General features: G+C 43.3%; 1 protein-coding gene across 1 annotated transcript in view; it reads left to right on the top strand.

Annotated features, from left to right (window-relative positions):
• The window catches only part of RALGPS2 (Ral GEF with PH domain and SH3 binding motif 2), a 308189-nt gene that overhangs the window by 16545 nt on the left and 271435 nt on the right, over positions 1-20209 (top strand). Inside the window, exon 2 of the mRNA XM_057507909.1 lies at positions 198-308. The gene's annotated coding sequence lies outside the window, so the exon portion shown is untranslated. The remainder of the gene's footprint in view (positions 1-197; positions 309-20209) is intronic.

Here is a 20209-nt window from a genome sequence, read left to right on the forward strand (position 1 = left end):
AATAATTGTCAACTTGAAAGTTAACATGACATGTCCCACATGAATAATGTAGTTAAATGACTATTCTGGCCTTCCTGGGCCTGTTGTAAAGGGAATTGCTTTGTCCACATACCAGTTATATTTCTATTTTCATAAAATACTTTTCTACTCAAAAACTTAAACTATGAAAAATAGACACCGTGTTATTTCTTTTCCAGCCCTTCCAGGATGAGAATTCAGTTAAGCTGTCCCTTGACTCCTCAACTCTGGACACCCAGGTCCCACACCAGCTTTCAGGCCATCATACTTGCGCCTGAGGGAAAAGAGAGGTAAGAGGTGTCCCAGGCTTCTATTTGTCTGGGACAGAAATCTGACAGTTAACAGAAGACTGAAGCTTTACTTTGAAAAAAGTAGAGAGGCAATTGTCTGGAAACATCTAAAAATACATATAATTGACTCTGTGGGTGACCCATAGTTGCTTTGTCTGTGTTTGAGTGTCCAAAGCATTAAGGAAAAAACGAGACAGCATTAACAACTAACTCCTACCTGCTTGGGGTTTCTCCGCTGATCCTGCGTGTGTGTGTATACATCACACACCCACACCCATGCATGTAACGTATAAAACCCCTGCAACAAAAACATCAATTCTGTAGATGACCAGTGAGTCCTAATTGGGTTCACTAGCAAAGCAACTTAGAGACTATAAATAGTAGGTACATGCCTCTGTAAGCAGTGAAGATATTTGTTTTTTTAATAGGGGATTCTCATGTTACAAGGACATCACAGATTACTGAATAATTTATGTAGTGGTAGATCATATGGGCTTCATTCTTTGCCAAGTAGCTCATACCCACATGTTTAATGGAGATAAGGTGAGTAAAAGCTAGAGCTCAGGCTTGGGTAAGCTGTATATTTTATTATACATATGTAATTCTTGTAGCCCTATATACATATTTTACTTCATAGTATCCCAGCTGCAAAGATAGTATATACAACAGAGATACCACTTCATTGTTGACAGCTAACTCATAACAGTGCATTCAACACACAGCGCTGAGAAATGCAGAATAGAATCATAAATGACCTTGTCTACACTTGGTGATTTTTAACAGAGGACTGTGATGATATAGGGTATGTTTGTTTTCTAGGAACATACAGGGAACCAAGAGAGGGCAAAATTCATTAAGAGCATATTCAATTTGGAAAGAGGAGACAAGAAAAAAAGATTTGGAGATTTGTATGAGAATATTTCCATGAACCTCTATTGTTATTTTTTCAGTGATTTGGAGGTGAAACACAATAGTTTCTAAGCTTACAGATCTCAGATAGCTTGCCTTGAACTGTGCACAGTTCTCAGGGGAGCAGAGGTACCTTGGAAGATGGGCATGCTTTTATGGCAAATGTAATTTTGATGAAGATCAAGTTTCTTTAAAAGGCAAAATTTAATTTGGCAATAGAAAGATGGCAAAAGACTTGAATAGGCTCATGATATAAGAGGAAATTCATGTGGCCAGTCGCTGTGGTAAAAGGTGCTTTGATTTATTAGTAATCAGGGAAATGCAAGCTAAACTCATTATGAGAGTTTATCACTGCTCATCCACCTGGACAGTTACAATTTTTTAAGGTGAACAATGGCAAAGGCTAATGAGAATGGAGAATAATGGGAACTACTGCTGATAGGAGTTAAGATGAAGCAATGATTTGGGGGAGTTGTTGCCATTACGTACTGAGGTTGAGGACTCACACACCCTGAATGCCACGATGGGAAAATCCATGAGCAGTGGATGTGTATGTACATCCTCGGGACCAGATGTACACAAGAATGTTTATAGACAGAAACACAGTTCATGATAGCTCCATGCTGGAAACAACCCAAAGGCCCACATAGGTTAAGGTAAGAACTGGACCCATGGGCAACAGAAGGGATGGATCTCACCAACAATGCTCAGCAAAGGAAGCAAGACACAGATACATAGAGTGAAGGCCCACGGACAGATCATAAATAGGCAAAGCCGGACCCTGCTGTTTAGAGATGCATGTAGAGGTGGTCCAACTATAAAGAAGAGCAAAGAAGTCATTATGGTAAAAGTCAAAATAGTGATTAATTTTAGAGAAAAGGAAGGATTAGGATCAGAGGAATCCTGAGACATCTGTGCCGTAGACGTGTTCTTTTTTCTCCACCCAGCTGTGGTTCCATGGGTTTACACTTTGTGATTATTCATTAAACTAGATATTGATGTTTAAGGAGTTCATGCATGTGTATTTCACACACACATACACACACACACACACACACACACACACACACACACACAAAATGCTTTCTAACCATACTATTAAGTATGAAAAGATGGAGGTTTTTAAAAAGAAACTCCCTAGTTCAATTTAGTACCCTTTAGAAATGAACTTGGAAGTATTCAATTCAGTGGAGTGAATACTTAAAACAATAAACTAAACCTTATGCATAGTTCCCTATCAGAATTGTATTGCTGGAAAATAGCCCCAAGCACTAATTACCAAGGCAGAGGTGACTCCCCAGCCAGCCCTGACCCCCAGCAGCCATCTCCCTGGGCAATTCTCTGGACCTCAGTCTTCATCTGTAAAGAGGATCAGACCAGATTAGAACTCCTCTGAGAGTGTGTTAATATATTCTTGGGAGTTCTCTGTGGGAACTTTAAAAAGCTTTAACAAGAACCTCTTTTCATTTTGATGAGAATCTAAAGAATAGGAGCATCACGTGGGTCATCTGTATGTCCACCTTAGAGCTTACACTGCCAGCAGTCCGTGTTTATGATCACCCTGGGGCCAGATGTGCTATTTTAGTGGTCTCAGGCCCGTAAGAAGAAAACACAAGTGGCGTCAGTAAGTAAAGTCTGTGTTTGCCAAGTGGCCTCCTGGAAGGCTCACAGCCAAAGTTTGCACAGGAGTTTGAAGAGACAATGTCACGTGAGATTCGTGTCCTGGGACTTGCCTGACCCAAAGAAGCAATGAGCCACCCAGGTAACAAAGTGAGGGGCAGTTTACCCCAGAGCATCACACCATCTGTCTCATTAAATTGGTGGTGTTAACTTGAAGATGTTGGTTTTATATTTGGTTTGTCAAAATCATGAATTTGTTCTGCCTTTGTGTAGTTGTAGAAGTTAGAAGCCTGTGGTTATGGGATGTATGCCCAGTTTCATGTTTGTATATATTTAACTACCAATCTTATAAAAGTAATCTATGTCAATACTCAAATCCTCAAAATTGTTTTCTTGAGAAGGTACCACACGCCATTCGGATTTGAGCCACACTGAACCCCATGACTTCCCCTAACCCTTCTGTGATTCTGTTTCCATTGTGGAGGTCAAGCGCTTTCCAGAGCAAGTGGCAGGGTGTACCCCTGCTGCTGCTGGGGCTCCCACCCCTTTCACCTGTACCCTGACCCTCACCTGAGGGCGATTTTGCCTCCAGAGGACATTTGACAATGTGGGGAGGCATTTTCAACTGTTACAATGGGAGGTAGGGGCTAGGCAGTGCAAGCCAGGAGTGCCACTAAATGGCCTACAATGCCCGGGACAGTCCTTACAACAAAGAAATATCCAGGCCCTAATGTCAGTAGCGCCCAGCTTGAGAAACCCCGATTCTGTGCTCTATGGCTTCAACTTCCATAAGGAGAACCTCTTCTCTGTGTCTGTTCTCAGTTAACCAGGGTAAGCAGTAGTTTTCTTTTATGACTTACTTTCTTGGCACCTGTTTCCTTCCATGTAGCACAGACGAGAAAGCAAAGCGGTCCTTGGGCATGAGGTCCGTTGCATGACTGACTTGATCTAAGAGGGGTGGCTTTCTTTGGAGGGGTCAGCCACTCTGCTGTTGCCTTGAGGCAGCCTGATTCCTGGTCCTCTTCTCAGGTCCTGGTTCGCCATCTACAGAGTGACCTTGCTTTGCAGGGACCTGATGCCTGTAGGGACCTGAGTTTGTAGCTAGACTCTGGAGGGAATGTGCTCTAAACTAATTCCCAGAGGAGTCAACATTTCCAGAATAAACCACTAGAAACAATAGTTGAACAGGACTGTTAATGAGAGCTTCAAACAGATTAGAGTGGTTTCAGACATCTGAGGAATCTAGATCCATCTCTGAGGTTGACCTCAGAGATTCGTGTAGTGGCATTGGACCTGTAATGGCTGCTGGAGAATGTCTGTCCCCTTGCTATCTGCCTCCACGTAATTCTTCTATTTGCGCATACAGACCCCGCTGTGTGTTCCCGGATCCTATCTCATCTGCCCCATCAGCTATTGAACTTCTTGTGATCAGAGCCTTCAGTGTCTCTTCTTGTCACTGGTGTACCCTCAGCACACTGAGCACAGGGGCCTGCTCTGTGGGTAGTCAGCACTGTCCATGAGCTATGAGAAAACACAGTTTGAAAAATAGGCTGGGTGGGATTATGGGTGATGGTTTCCTAAACATTCCCCACCATCCTCTTCAGCCCCTTCTCTTATTCACCTGTTATGCTAGTGACCAGAATCTGGTCACAACCAACCTCTCGGCTTTGGAAGCACCAGAATCTATAGCTTTCTCCTGACAAGAGAACAGCCCTTAATCTCCAGGACCAAAAAAGGGATGTGCTGTCCCTCACCAGGTCTGGGCAGGCTACCGGAGGTAGGGGTGGAGCATGGGCTCTGAGCACTCCTCAGCTTCTACCCTGTCTAGCCTTGTCCCCCCACATGCACACAGGGTCAGAGACCGCCGCGGACCAGTCTTCGTCCATCCCTGACATGCACTGATAGAAGGCGGCTGAGTGGGTGCCTTACATCCTGCCTAAAACCACCACCCTTTCCTTCTCCCACCCCTTTTTAAAAAGGAAGGAAGTCTTCTGTCCAAATATATGATCTTTCAAAGACACAGTGGGGGCCCATGCCTTTAGCACAATATGGTGTCCCTGGGGCATGGCAAGTAGGGCCCTTGTTTCCTGGTCTGACTTGAGGCGTCTGCTCAGGGCCCACAGCTGAGAGGAGGCTGGAGCTGCTATGGGGCAGGCACCCCCACTCGGCACACACAGCCCACAGACCCCCTCTTCCATGCGCCCTTTGGTTGATACCCTCCTCCAGGTGCCTGGGTCCTGCACATCTGGGGGCCAGCACGGCTCAAGGCAGTCCCCTGGACTAGGAATGCAATCCATGGCTACAGAAGAAATCAAAATTGAAGGCCAGAGAAGCTGAGCACTGGGTGTAAGGCGATGAGATCAGACCACAGAAAGGAAGGCCCATCGTGGGGTTTGAGGCGGGAAGGGCGGTGAGCTCAGCAAGCACTGAGGCAGGAGAAGGTTGGTGGGAAAGGCTCAGATGAAGCCCAAGAGCAATACCAGGCTGGGGTCCCTTCTCCGGGACCTGGTGAAGTTCTAGGTCTGCGGTGGAGCGAGGAGGGAGATGGACTTGACCTCCGTCGGGCCCATCTCAGCCAGACTTTACATCTCTCATCTTCAGACTTGGCTGGGGGGAAGGGAAGGAATAGGTATGATTTTTCCCTGACTTTACCCCAACCCCGAGATGACCTGGAGCCCAGTGTGTAATGCTGAAAGGGCAAGCCAGACCCTGTCCTAGCCACAGCGGAGGCAAGCCCCCAGCTCAGTGGGGAGGGGAATATGGCCCCTCCAGCTGGTGTGAGTCAGAACCTAACTCCAGCTTCCTATAAGCACATGCAAAGTCGGTGGCCAGTTGCCCCATCAGCCTCACCCGGGGCCACTTCTGTTTTACATTCTGCACCTGTAGACGTTTGCACGTCTCCAAGCTGACTGGCCAGCTCTGAGGCTGAGAACATCCTCGACTCTCACACGGGCCTCCTTGTTCCCTCCACAGCAGCCTCACCAACCCCAGAGGCCAAGCGACACTTTTCTGCCCTTCTGCCCTGGTGTGCGGGCCCTGGGGAGGAGAGGGGCCTCACAGACGAGGTCTGAGTTATGATTTATGATCGGATGAAGGACAGTGAGACCCCACGGCCCCTATGAGATGAGATCTGATAGTTCAGGAGCCCACGGCCTGATCTGCAGATGATACTGGCTCCTTATTTCCCCTTTCCCTGGCTGCCAGCTTTTTGTTCCGGTCATAGTTGATTACCTCCCTAAACAGAAGTTGGACAGAGAAAATGAAAGGAGTAAAATGGGGAAATTAACAGCTCTAGTGAAAAGCCTCATATGCAAGGAAGTTAGAACCAATTAGCCAGTTGAGGTTTCAGTGATCCCATACGCTCTTGGGGCCCTCTGTGGTGCATAACCAGGATCAGAATTCAGTGCCGGGTGTAGGTACCAGTGAGGGCTCTGGTCTTCGGCTGGAAAGCTGGTGAGCCCCGGGTCAGAAGGCACCCTGCCACCCACACCACCAGGGGACGCCACAGACACGACCAGCCTGCAGGCTCACAGGAGCTTCTCTCTGTGAGGATGTCGGGGTAGTAGCTACGGGGAGTATGTGTGATGTCTGTTTGGCATCATGGAAGGACCCAGGCATGGGCAGCAGGGGTGGAGGGAGTAGAAGTGGCAAAGAAACATCTCATCCTTCCTACGAACGTCACGCTCTGGGAGAACGCCCAAGACCTGAACTCTAGCCCCAGGGATTACCACATTTTACAGGATCATCGAGGAACAAATATGAGCAGTGGGAAGAGGCCAAACAGTGAAAGCCTCAAGTGCCCCTCTGGCAAGAAGAGTAGATCTTACTGCCAGGAATCTCAGGACTGGAATTCTCTGCTAGTGGCCTCTCTCCTTTCATCCTATTTATTCTCCCTCTTCACTGGACCATGTTGCTCAGAAGAAAATGCAAAGATGGGCTGTGCAGCTCCAGACATTCTCTGTGGCTCCACTAAAGTCAAGTGGGCTATGAACCTGTAGGAAGTGTCAAAACAGGTACAAAAGGAGGAAGTAAATTTCTTCCGAGTAGGCAACCGCTGAATTGAGCTCTCTTCCTTGGGGCTAGGGGTTGGGGTTGAGGGATAGGGGAAGAATTATTGTCCCCACTTGCAATCCAATTTCTACCCTCGGGCTGGATTATCCATACAGCGTGCTGTCTCTTAAGGGGTGACCGTTGATGTCATGAACCTTCACTCTTATTAATAGAAATCATACCAGCTGAGTTCCTACCCAGAAAGCAAAGTCTATCAAATTTAATACAATACCCACACCAATATAGCTGGCGACTATCAGGAACACGGAGCTACAACCCTCTACCCTAGTCACCTTCAAAACCCACCTGAGTGTTGTGCAATGGAAGGGACATCCCAGGAGTGCAGGCACTGGGGAGCAGCTGAGAACTCCAGGGGCACCATAGTTTACTGACCCACCCTCCAAATCAAGCCCACTATTTAAGTCAGTGCCTGACTTTGTGGAATTGACATGGTCCCCTCATATGAACCCCATTGATAAGCCACCATTACCACCACCACCACCTTCATTCCTAAGGTCTCTGGCTTTGCTGTTGGGAGGGCCTAGGGTAGATGTGTGAGCACTGGCCCCGATGGCTCCCACCCAGCCAAGTTTCCCCACATAAGGTGTGAGCCACAGGACTGCCAGAAATAACAGCCTTGGAGAGGAGACTTGGCATTTTCATTTTGTATGAGCCTGGCGTACGCTTAGAGAAGGAGAGGAGACAACCTTGTTCCTGCTAAATGGATTTCCCAGAGAGTCATAAATCTATGGGACAAAATCAGCTGGCCCACATGGTGCACATGCTCCGGAAGATGCTGCGATCCAGGTGACTGCCCCCAAGGGCTGCAGGTTTGAGTGTCCTGGGTGGAGGACTGAGACACAGAAGTGCGTCTGTCAGAGAAACGTGGGAATGATGATCTGAGAATAACAACACGGAGGGGAGAAAAACCCAAAGAAATGTACCTTCACAATGACCGTTCTCTTTGGCAACCATAAATGTAAGTAACATCATATTGTTTGGGTCCCAAGAGGTGTGGCTTTGTCCCGTGGCCCAGGAATATGAAGAAGGCATGGGGCTTTGCAGATGCGGAGAAGCCAAGGAAAGGAAACCTTCACATTTATGTGGCTCTTCACAGCTGATGTTACTCACATTGTTGCAACCGATGCTCACAGCAACCTCTGAAGTACACAAGAATTACTTATCTTCATTTCACAGATGAAAAAAATGAAGTCTAAGAGAGGATAAATGACTTCTTGAAAGCCACATTCTTTCCGAGTGGCAGAGCCTGGAGTAGAACCTGGATGCTCTAACTTCAAATCCAGGGCTCTTGCAGCTCTCGCCGTGGTTTTTAAACCATGTACCCAACAGAATATCCTCAGGAAGGAAGGAGATGTTGGCACCTCCGACTCCCTTGCAGGGAGGAGCAGCTCCAATTTTATTTGCTTCATCTATCAAGATTTCCTTTGTGAAAAAGAGGGCTTAAAATGGGTTGGGAAGTCACTGCACTCTGCCATGGTCTCTCTTGGCAGCCACATGGTCCAGCCACAAGACGAGGAGCCCACGTGAGGAAAGAAGGGATGGAGCACTGGCTCCATAGGCAAACTCCCCACCTGTACATGCTCTGCGCTTCAGATCTTCTCTTGGGGGAGGGAACGAAAGGACTGAGGCCTGTCCATTTGGGGAAAGTTCCTTCCTGGCTTGGCCTCATAGGGGGCTGGCCTGGTCAGCTTTGTGGATCTCGTCCACACAAATGTAAAGCCCTCAGCCGACTCTGAGTCACAAACCATCCACATTTATCCATTATTGCAGCCCATGCCTGGTAATCAATGGTTTCTCCATGTGCAGCCTGTGAAATGCATGCTTATCCCAAGGGTTGGCTTATCCTGGGGCATTGCTTGCTCATAGTGTCAACCCCACCAGCCTGAGCCCTAAGACCACCCATTGGTTTGTCTCTTTCCTCCAAGCTCTTCTCTCAAATGGCGCTGTCTGTTCTCCAACTGTTGTTGTGATCTTTCCAGGAACCCTGCAGTACATCTGCTGTTTTCAGCTTCTCTAATTGTCCAGCCTCCTATTCTCCCCCACGTTCCCAGCTACCCAAATACTCTGGCTTACCAAGGGGCTGTGTGGAGTTGGGCGAATCATACAAGGTTTGATTTTAACCCTTTAACCTGGACTATTAAAAAGCTGCCTGCTGCAGATAAAAGACTTGTGTAAGGTCTGCCTCTGCTGATCATTGTGGTCAAGAGACCTAAATACATCCTTTTGTGTAGATTTTACAAAATGCACTGACAGCTTGGTCTTGTAACTTTTTTCCCATTGCTCTGCTTAAGTGTGTGACAGGAAGCAATCAGACCTGTGTTCAAATTCCAGCTTTTCACTCACTGACTGTATGCTCTGGGACAAGCTACCCAACATTTCTGATCTTCACGTATATGATATATGATTTCTTTTCTTCATTTGTATAAAAGAGATCATGCTAACTACTGCATTGGATTGGTGTTTTGTGTACTTATTTATTTATTTATTTTTGTACTGAAGGATAGTTGATAATACAATATTACACAGGTTTCAAGTATACCACATAGTGGTTGAACAGTTATCTACACTGTTAAATGTCACCCCAACTAGGGTAGTAACTATCTGTCAACATAGAAAGACGTTACAGAACTGTTTACTATATTCTCTATGCTGTAATTTCATCCTCATGACTAATTTCTATTATAATTGAGATTTTGTGCCTCTTTATCTCCTTCAACGATTTATATTCCCACCCCAATTCTCCCCCAGGGTAACCACCAGTTGTTTCTCAGTGTCTGTGAGTCTATTTCTGTTTTGCTTTGTTAGTTTGTGTTCTGTTTTTCAATGAGGAATAAATGAGATAAGCCTGTACAGTGTTTGGTACAGAATCTGATTTCAATAGAAGCTAATATCTGCTTAAGGATAAAACTCAAAATTTATCCACATTTGCTTCACCAAAATCTGGTACAGTGCCTAACACATAGTATACTCTCAGTAAATGTTTGCTGACAGTATGAATGAATAAGGAGTGAATCAAGAGGTCATAATGAACTGATAGGAAAGTCCACAAGAAGAGTTGCCAAAACTTGTGGAGTCCCATAAAACAAACAACAGTATTAGAAGTTAAGAAGTGAGAAATAGGTCCCAAAGAGGTAATCAAATGCTCTATACCCAAAGATGTTCATTATTGTGTTCTTTATTAATAGCAAAACTTTTGAAATAACCTAAATGTCCAAAAAAGAGGACTGGGTACATTACAGTGATTTAATATAATAAAGCACTATGTAATCATTTTTTAATTAAAGTATCATTATATACCATCTTATGAAGGTTTACAATGAACAACATTGTGGCTTCAACATTCACCCGTGTTATCAAGTCCTCACCACCGCCACTGCAGTCACTGTCTATCAGTGTAGTAAGAGGCTATAGAGTCATTACTTGTTTTCTCCATGCTATATTGCCTTCCTCGTGATATACCTATATTATGTGTACTAATTATAATGCCCCTTAATTTCCTTCTCCCTCCCTCTCCACCAACTCTCCCCAGCCCCTCCCCTTTGGTAATCACTAGTCCTTTCTCCAAGTCTGTGAGTCTGATGCTATTTTGTTCCTTCAGTTTTGCTTTTATACTTCACAAATGAGTAAAGTTCATTTGGTACTCGTCTTTCTTGGCCTGGATGTTTTCACTGAATATAACACCCTCTAGCTCCATTCATGTTGTTACAAACAGCAGGATTTTTTTTCTTTTTATGGCTGAATAATATTCCATTGTGTATATGTACCACCTCTTCTTTATCCAGCCATCTACTTATTATGGACACAGGTTGCTTCCATATCTTAGCTATTATAAATACTGCAGTGATAAATAAAGGGGTGCATATGTCTTTTCAAATCAGGGATCTTGTTTTCTTTGGGTAAATTCCTAGGAGTGGAATTACCGAGTCAAATGTTTTGAGGAACTTCCATATTGCTTTCCACAATGGTTGCACCAATTTACATTCCCACCAACAGTGTAAGAGAGTTTTCCTTTCTCTGCATCCTCACCAGCATCTGTTATTTCTTGTCTTTTGGATGTTGGCCATCCTAACTGGTATGAGGTGATATCTCATTGTGGTTTTGATTTTCATTTCCCTGATGACTAGCAATGTGGAGCATCTTTTCATGTACCTGTTGGCCATCTGAATTTCTTCTTTGGAGAAGTGTCTGTTCAGATACTCTTTCCATTTTTAAATCAGGTTATTCATTTTTGGGTTGTTGAGGCATGTGAGCTCTTTATGTATTTTGGATGTTAACTCCTTATCAGATAAGTCACTTACAACTATATTCTCCCATACTGTAGGATGCCTTTTTGTTCTGCTGATGGTGTCCTTTGCTGTACAGAAGCTTTTTAGTTTGATGTAGTCCCACTTGTTCTTTTTTTATTTTTTTACCCTTGCCTGAAGAGATGTGTTCAGATAAAAATTGCTCATGTTTATATTCAAGAGATTTTTGCCTATATTTTCTTCTATGAGTTTTATGGTTTTATGTCTTACATTCAGGTCTTTGATCCATTTCGAGTTTACTTTTGTGTATGGAGTCAGGTAGGAATCCAGTTTCATTCTCTTACATGTAGTTGTCCAGTTTTTCCAACACCAGTTGTTGAAGAGGCTGTCTTTTCCCCATTGTATGTCCATGGCTCCTTTATCATATATTAATTGGCATATATGAGTGGGTTTATATCTGGGCTCTATATTCTGTTCCATTGATCTGTGTGTCTGTTCTTGTGTCAGTACCAAATTGTTTTGGTTACTGTGGCTTTGTAGTAGAGCTTGAAGTTAGGGGGTGTAATCCCCCCAGCTTTGTTCTTCCTTTTAGCTTTGGTTGTTTGGGGTCTTTTGTGACTCCATATGAATTTTAGAACTATTTTTTCTAGTTCATTGAAGAATGCTGTTAGTATTTTGATATGGATTGCATTGAATCTGTAGATTGCTTTAGGCAGGATAGCCATTTTGACAATATTAATTCCTCCTATCCATGAGCATGGATATATTTCTATTTATTGGTGCCTTCTTTAATTTCTCTCATGAGTGTCTTATGCAATCATTTAAAAAATGTGGATTTAGAAGTGCTGTCCTATACAAATACCCAAAATATACTTTAAGGTGAAATGATGTGTTGTAAAATTATTTATCTGTCTTTCAAAAGAAACTTCCTGGAAGAAAATTAAAAGACAATGGTTATGTACAGATGGTAGAAGTATAATAATTTTTATTTATCTATTATACCTTGTGAATATTATTCTTAGAATCAGAAAAATGTTTTTCTTTTGGAAGACCAAAATACCTAAAGGGTGCAAAAATCAGTGTTGTGGTGGTTGTTATTTTTGGTTGTAAATGTCAAAACCCACTTAAAATTGATGTAGACTCAAAAGAAAATGTATTTGGAGGGCTAATATGATTGCAGAAAGGTCAAGGTGTGGCTGTACTTTGGAAATAGCTGCAAATGGATCTAGCATACTGTATTTCTGTGTGTCAGAATCATTCCTTCTACTGTAGACAGGCTTCCTCCACATGGTAACAAACACCATCTTGATTGAGTTCAGAGCTGCTAATCTCCACCACAGAGAGAAAATGAGCTCTATGCTCTGTTGTCCATAGGTCATAAATCCCAACGATATGCTGCCATTGGCTCCATTGGGTTAAATGTCTGTTCCTTACTCAGCTGCTGTGCTCAGAGCATGGCAGTGCTCTATAACTGGCCCAGCCTGTGACCCGTTTCCACCTGTAGGTCCATCAGTGTGGCCCAAGAGGCAAAGTCCTATAAGGAGAACTTAATTAATGATTTGAGCATAATGGTCCCTTTCCCCCTCACTCTTCTACTGTGAACTGAAAATTCCTTGATGGTGAGGAAGAGAGGACAGGGAGTTCTGAGTGTGTTGGCTTAATTTCTGTTTTCAGAGGAATGCTGAGAGGCTGAAGGTAGAGTGGTGGCCAGGATTGGATTGACAGTTATTAATATCAGAAGCAGTGTGTGCACTTCCCTGACATGTCCCTGTACTGGTGCAAAAATTAATCTGAATCCTTAAAGAGCTTATGGTTCAACCCAAGGGCAGAATGCTGGTCGGACTGAGGCAGCAACTTTTGTTGGTGTCGTGAACACCTTCCATTGCTTCCATACAAGTAAGGATAAAGATATCTTCTAAAGAATAAAGGATTTTTTTAGAGTATCTTGTATGAAACAACCCGTGCTCAATAAAACTTTCAGTGGTTTCTGTCCCTCTGTGCATTCCTGCTTCATTTACTTACTTAAGACATGGTAATTTAATTTCTTTCCAAAATAGTGACTGTGTCTAGCACTTTTCAATACAATAGGACCTCATGATATCATAGCTCAGTGTTATATTTAGTTTGGAACAAGTTATTATGGTAGAATGGGATCATTGCACTGACCCCCTGAAGGTCAAGAGCTATGCTTTAGCCATCTCTGAGCCCAGCTCCTGGTGCAGTGTTGGTCAACAGTAGGTGCTCAGAGGTTAAAGGTGTCAGAAGTCCTATGGTTCATTCTTAACATACTTGTTTCTTTGGATTTCTTTAAGTATTTTTTTTTGTCTTCCTCCTTTTTTCTGTTAAGAAAGCCACACAGTTCCCCAAATATTCTGGCTCCTGCAGTAAATCATTTTCAGAGGCATGTTCTTCCTCTGAGTCTTTGGATAGTGTTCCCTTTGTTCTACAGCATTTCTCCACATAATTCATTTTTGACCTCTTTACTCATCCTTGGCCAAGGTAAGATCTATCCTTCTACCATCAGAAAGGCTATTTGGACTGCCTTGGGTTGGGCTTATTGTCCACTGGAGCACTGGATGAATCCTTTTCTTAGTTGTATAGGTGGGAGCAGGTTCTTGGATACAGCTCCCAATCCTATAGACAATTGTCTTATTCTAGCAGCAGATTTAATCCAGCCTCCCAGGAAAAACATTGCCCTGATTCTCAGCCTATTTCCTTTTGCCTCAAAACAATATAGCACAGATGAGATTTTATTTCCAAGATGCATCAGAGGATTTTAGTATGACATCATTCGCCTATAGAATTACATGTCTCATCCCTTAAAAGCCACTGCAGTGAGAGAACATTACAGCATATTTTCTTTAAACTGATGCTTAATAATTGTTGAGCACTAAGTGGAACAAAATGAGTGTCTTTCCTTTCCTATTTAGTGGAAAGAGTCATAGAATGGAAAAATCCACCAAAATCCATGGCAAATCTGGTAACGTGTATCTCCATTTCCATGACCATGTACCATTACTATGCATTACTTACCTTGTTTTTCAGTATGAAATTGTTTTTTTAGTTGCAAGTAAAGAGATGCATCAACAGTGGCTTACATGCTAGGACATTTGTTTTTATTAAGCAAGCCCAGAGGTATGCCTCAGGGATGGTCTCATAGCTCAACTGTGTGATCAAGGGCTCCAGCTCCTTCCTTTTCACTCTGACTTACTGGCATATTGCTTTTCGTCACCACAGTTATTGCTTCATGGACTTAATGTACCTACATCACATCCATGTTCTAGATAGTAGAAGGGGAAAAGGGATGGCAGCAAGATTTTCTTCAAGTCCGTTCCTTTTAGCAGAGAAGTAAAACATTTCCTAGGAAACTCCCAACCAACTCTCATTTTATGTCTCACTGGCCCCAGCTGGTAACATTTTCCTCCATAGCAGCAAGGGAGGATGAGACAATGAGTATTTTACAAAGAGAAATAGTACGACCATGACTGGATTGAATGTATCAATCTTAATTCATTCCCTGAGTCAAGGAACATGGCTGCCACACACCACCAACCTCCAGACGAAATTAGAGCTGTGCTAGCAATACTGCTGGCAGTGAAGGGCAAACTTGGCAGCATTATTTTTAGCTGCAGTGATGGAAGCTGTAGAGCTGACCAAAGCTTTCTTAAGATAAAGGCACTTTGAATATAGTGAAATGGCCTATGGTTTTGATCACTGATAGTGACTATGGAGTCAGTGGAACTGAATATTGCCTAATGCAATATACTTAAGTAATGACATGGTTTATTGAACGCGAGAAGAGAACAAAGAAACCAAATCAAATAATGCTTATACAACCTTGCTGTCAAAAGCAAGTAATTTCTGAATCCAATATATAAGGAATTATCAACACCACATGCGTTGGCTGCTCACGTTTCTCCAAGTAAGTAAATTCTGAGAATCACATTCTTAAAAGAGCACTTTCTAATCTGTATTTCTACCCAATTCAAAGTGAAAGGTGGCTTGGGCTGTGGCTTCCTCCACCTAAGTGGACTGCAGAGGCCCATGGCATATTCGTTTTTTCTTCCTACTCCCATTATTGCCTCTTAAGCTCGTCCCTTATTAAGTTAATTTTGGTGTTAGAGGTCTTTTATTAGGGCTCACAAAGTGACAGGTAAGGAGTTAAGGGGATCGACCATCCTGGATTGCCTTGGATTGGGGCTTTCCTAGGAAGCAGGACTTTCATGCTAAAACCAGGACTATCTTTGGCAAACCAAAGTGGTTGGTCACCCTTGGGGTTATCACCAACATGAAAGGAGATAAGGGAGAGGGGATTTGAGAAGCAGGAAGGAGAGGGAGTGAGGACCTGGGAAGTCACAGCCATTCGAGACCAACTCTACATTTTATGGCTTTTCTATTTCAATAACTGGGGTTCCTGCACACTGGACCTCACCAGTGGTACTTGAATTCATCATTTCTTTGGATTCTAGCCTACACATAATTGCCCATTTTTCATCTTCCAGTTTTATCCCACTATAAATATTTTTCCCAGTTCCTATTCCTGTTTTCTAGATTCAGTGGTATTCTAGGTGGCTGCTGTGAAGTCCCCTCGGCTCCAGCACGTAGCAGTGATAAGTAGTGTATATAAAAGAGAATTTTAAAAATCACAGCCATACTCAAAAATGAGATACACAGGTCCATATTTCTGGAAGAGAATTGAAATGTGCAGCAATAAATAGAGGTTGAATCTGGAATTTGGTCATAGGAGCTGTGAGTTTGGCTTCTGCGGATAAAACATTACACCACAGGGGAAGTGCTCCCCAGGAAGTATGGGAACTGGAGTCCTACTCAGAGCTCACAAACGGAGGCCAGGGCTTCCCTCGCTTATGAAAGGAAGCGGGAAAACCCGCCATCCGCCGCTGCCTGGGATCCAGCATAATGCCTCAAGAACCAAGTTCCAGCACCAGCCCTGGAAAGGGAGATGCATAGAGAAAACGAAAGGCAGGAACATCCTCCCACATGTGATAAACCTCTAAACCCAACTTTCAAATGCATGAAGAAATCTTATACCAAGAAAGACAGTCAATAAAATCAATCAATGGAATATGATTTTTTCCAGAAGAAAACAAAGTAACGAGAAATTATATATATAAAAAAAGACTTGAACTTACATACATTTAGAATCCTTGAAGAAATAATTGAAGGCATTACATCCTTACAAGAGATATAGGTGCTGATATTAAAGCAAGCAGAAATAATATAAGCACAAGTGGATATAAAATTAGAAATTATGTAGAAAAAAAATAACCATTGAAATGTTTTCTAAAACTTGGGAGGCTAGATGCTGAACTAAATGTGGTTGAAGAAAGTTAACACACTGGAATTGGGAGGAATCCACGCAGAAGGTAGCAGTTTCAAAGGGATCATACAGATAAGATAGAGAATGACAGGTGGTCATGGATTGGGAGGTCAGGAAAGGCTTCTTAAAGGAGACATCTGAGCATCTATCTGACCAAGGAAGGACATGAGTGATGTGAATATAAATAAAAATAAATCAAATAAATCCACAGACACACTATAGTAAGAATATCTATTTTCCAAGTTGCTTAAGGATTAAATTAAGTAGCATACATAACAGCACCAAGCCCAGTGCCTGACACATAATAACAAATGTTGAGAAGCTCCGCTTCCCTTCCTAAGAACCCGAGTTAATAGAACTTAGCATTCCACCTCCACATTGAGGGGGCTTTGGGCACCTCTGCTGGAATCCAGCGTCATCCCCAGGAAACTCCAATTGGCTGAGGATTTTTGGATCTAATCATGGTGTATTTAGCTCTTTGCGACAAAGTGGCTGGAACACTGTCAGCTGTCCTTATGCCTGTTTTCTCCTTCTGCTTCTCTCCCTTGAGAACAAACTCTATTTTCCCCTCTAGCATTAACTAAACAAGCTAGTCACATCCAAAATATAGAGATGACATTTTAATAAATGCAGGCAGCCTGGTTAATAGTTTCGTTGCAAATCCCAAAATTTCATCCATGCATTCTAAGCGTTTCTCCCCATTATATCTTGTCTGGAGCCTCAAAAGAACTCCTGACAGAGGTCATGAAAGGGGAAGAGACAAAGCCACCCTCTTTCTGAGCATTGAGACTTTTCAAGTCACAGGCCCCTGATGGAAACATTCTCTAATGAAAAGAACAAAATAAAACTGGTTCACAGTGAACAGCAACAGAATGTTCCATTGGAAAGAGAGTAGCTTCTTGGAACGTGGGAATCTGAGAGACTGGATTGCATTCAAAGGAAATGCCCCCAGAGTGATAGAGGGCATGTTCTGGGGGCTCAGCAACATTCAAGCTTGCATGCTTTAAGGGGTGGGGGGTCCTTGCCAAGGCCTGGGGGTGGGGACTGAGTATCCTAGAAACAGCTCAGCTAGGATGTGAGACTGATGTTCAAGGATGTTAGGCAGAGCATTATCTCCTTCACCCCTTCCCTCAAGCCAGGCAGAAAAGGGAGGCTGATAAACCAGAAAGGAGAAGCTGGAGTACACAGTGTGTTTGTTTTTCTAACAAGAGAGAAAACATGTCCCATCCTCTCTTGAGTCCTTGTCACAAAAAGGTGGTTTTAAGAAAGAAAGAAGGAAAAGAAAAAAGAAACATTTCTTTTTGCGGCAGCTAATCCTGGCATTTGCAGTGGGCTCCCAGGGGCGAGGCAGACTCCTGGACTGGGTAGAGGGCCAGGGAGCCCTCAGCCTCTCAGTCCTGGGCTCCCCAGTGCAATTGTCCCAACTAGCGCATCTATAAAAAATTAGTCTTCCCTTGTTTGCTTTGAGTTTTGTTTTGTCTTTTCAAAAACTGCGCATCTCACCAAGTATGAATTATTTAAAAGAAAACAATAAAGAACAGAGCATTTCATCTTTGGCTCAGTTGGAGGTAAATGCTCCAGCTTGGATTGGGAGAAAATAACACAAACTGCAGGGATGAACAGGAGGATCTGAATGTCTCCCACATCCCGCGGTGCCTATATCCCCTGATAATTTAGGAAGAAGAAGGGAACAAAACCTGAAGTTCACATCACATTAACAACAAAGCACAACAAAAAGTTCCGATGTTTTGGATGAGAGAGAAAATTCTTGCACAACAGCAGACGTGCGTCAGGCACGAGCAGCAGCGTGTGTGTTGTGTCGTCATTGTCCTTTTGGAGGTCTTCATATACATGCAGACGTTTTGTCTCCCATGTGCTTGTCCATCTCATGCACACATACAGTTTGAAATGCATCTTTAGTAAGATCTCAGTCCCTATAGTCGGCCGGTGGGAGAGACATTAAAGAGAGGAAGCTTCACATTGAATGTGGGGCATTGTTCAGTTATCAATATTAGTTACCCAGGGTCCCTGCATTGCAGGGAGGCTCCTTACATGTCTTGTGGTTAAATTAATGCAGGGCACCAGGACAGTAAGTGGAAAGGGATTTGACCCCTTTCCTTAGGGACAATCAATGAACTAGTACCCCCTAATCATGCTGTATAACCAGTTGCCTACCCACAGAGACTGCCATAGGGTACGTGTTTGAGTAACGAAACAAGTTTTATTTAGAGTTCCATCCTTTTAAGCCTACTTCCTCATTCTGATTAGAAACACTACATTGATCTGTGTTCTTTCCTTATGCTTTGATACATATGGTTTTTTTAAAGTTCATCTACTTTTAAAGTGTTTTTCCTCATGTGACCCTCCAAACACCACAACCCCTGTGACAGCCAGGAGAGTACTCTGAGGGCGCAGGTACCTATGATAGTTCAGTCCTTTTAAACGGCCTTCCAGGCCATAGACTGCCATTGTCTCTCTCTTCCTATGCCTCAGCCTTTATAAAAGAGGCCTTTCTTACAGACCCAGAGCCCAAGGACTTGTGACTGTGATTCCCAGAGGGTAAGAAGCATGGGAAACGGTGTGTGTGTGTGGAAATCCAGAAAGGAAATCACCTGTTCCATACTATAGAGCAAAGCAGCAATTAAGCTAAACTAGAAAGTAGAATTCACTGGTCCAGAGTGATCTTTCTGAAAAGCACATTTTCAAATTCAATTAGAATATACTGAACAACTCTGTGAGGGTTGTTTTGTGTAGTGCTAGTTAAGTGCAGTCATATAATGTGCCCATTAAAAAAACAAGCCAGGAACAGAAGCAAATGATCCAATTTATCTATTGAACTCAACTAGGAATATTCATTTGAACAGCTAATAATTTGGCACTAGGTGGGAAAATGACTCGACTGCCTCTTCCCAGATGAGACTCAGGGATAATCATTGGTGGCTCCTGTTCCCTGGGTCTCCTGATATAATCAACAGTCAGTTTAGCAGCTAGTCTGTCTTTATAATTCAGCTACTTTACTTCTATTTTCCTCAGAGCAGAAAACTTTTGACCAAACTAGCCTCTCTGGATATAATCTACACTGTATGACCTCTTTCATGTAATGAGAAATGGTTCCCTCTGTTCATTTTATGTGTGTGCAAAGCTAATTTATCTTGACTAATATTATCATGCTAATTTTATAAGTGCGGTTGGCTCTTTCAGGCAATGTCTCCTGTTTCAGACAACTTCTCCAAAAGCTCTTGAAAGTGAAACACAGGAGAAAGAATAAAATGGAGTAGACATGTAATTAGGGAGATTGTGAAAATCCTTGCCCAGATATCAAAAATGTATTTGAAGTCCCGGAATTTCTATCTGTATTATGATGCCTCTGTCCTCTTCTGGGCCAAGTAGGTCCTTTGGTTTCATGGGGTAAAATCTCAGATGCCTACAGGGCCCAGGAAGATAAGGTAAAGGAGAAAACAGTCAGGGTTCAGGTGCCTGTGCCCAGGTCATGTGTGGGGACCTGGGAGGCCTGGACCTGGAGGGAGTGCTTTCTCCATCTTTAGGCAGCTGTCTGCCTCAGTGCCGTAAGGGAACAAGTCCCAGTGTGGCCGGAGAAGTAGAAATCTAGATTTGAGTGAAGTACAGATAGTCCCCAACTTATGATAGTTCCACTTAGGAACTTTCAACTTAACAACAATGCAAAAGCAATATGCATTTAGTAGAAACCATACTTTGAA

Source organism: Manis pentadactyla, chromosome 9, assembly GCF_030020395.1.
Source record: "Manis pentadactyla isolate mManPen7 chromosome 9, mManPen7.hap1, whole genome shotgun sequence".
In the NCBI taxonomy this organism is placed as follows: domain Eukaryota; kingdom Metazoa; phylum Chordata; class Mammalia; order Pholidota; family Manidae; genus Manis; species Manis pentadactyla.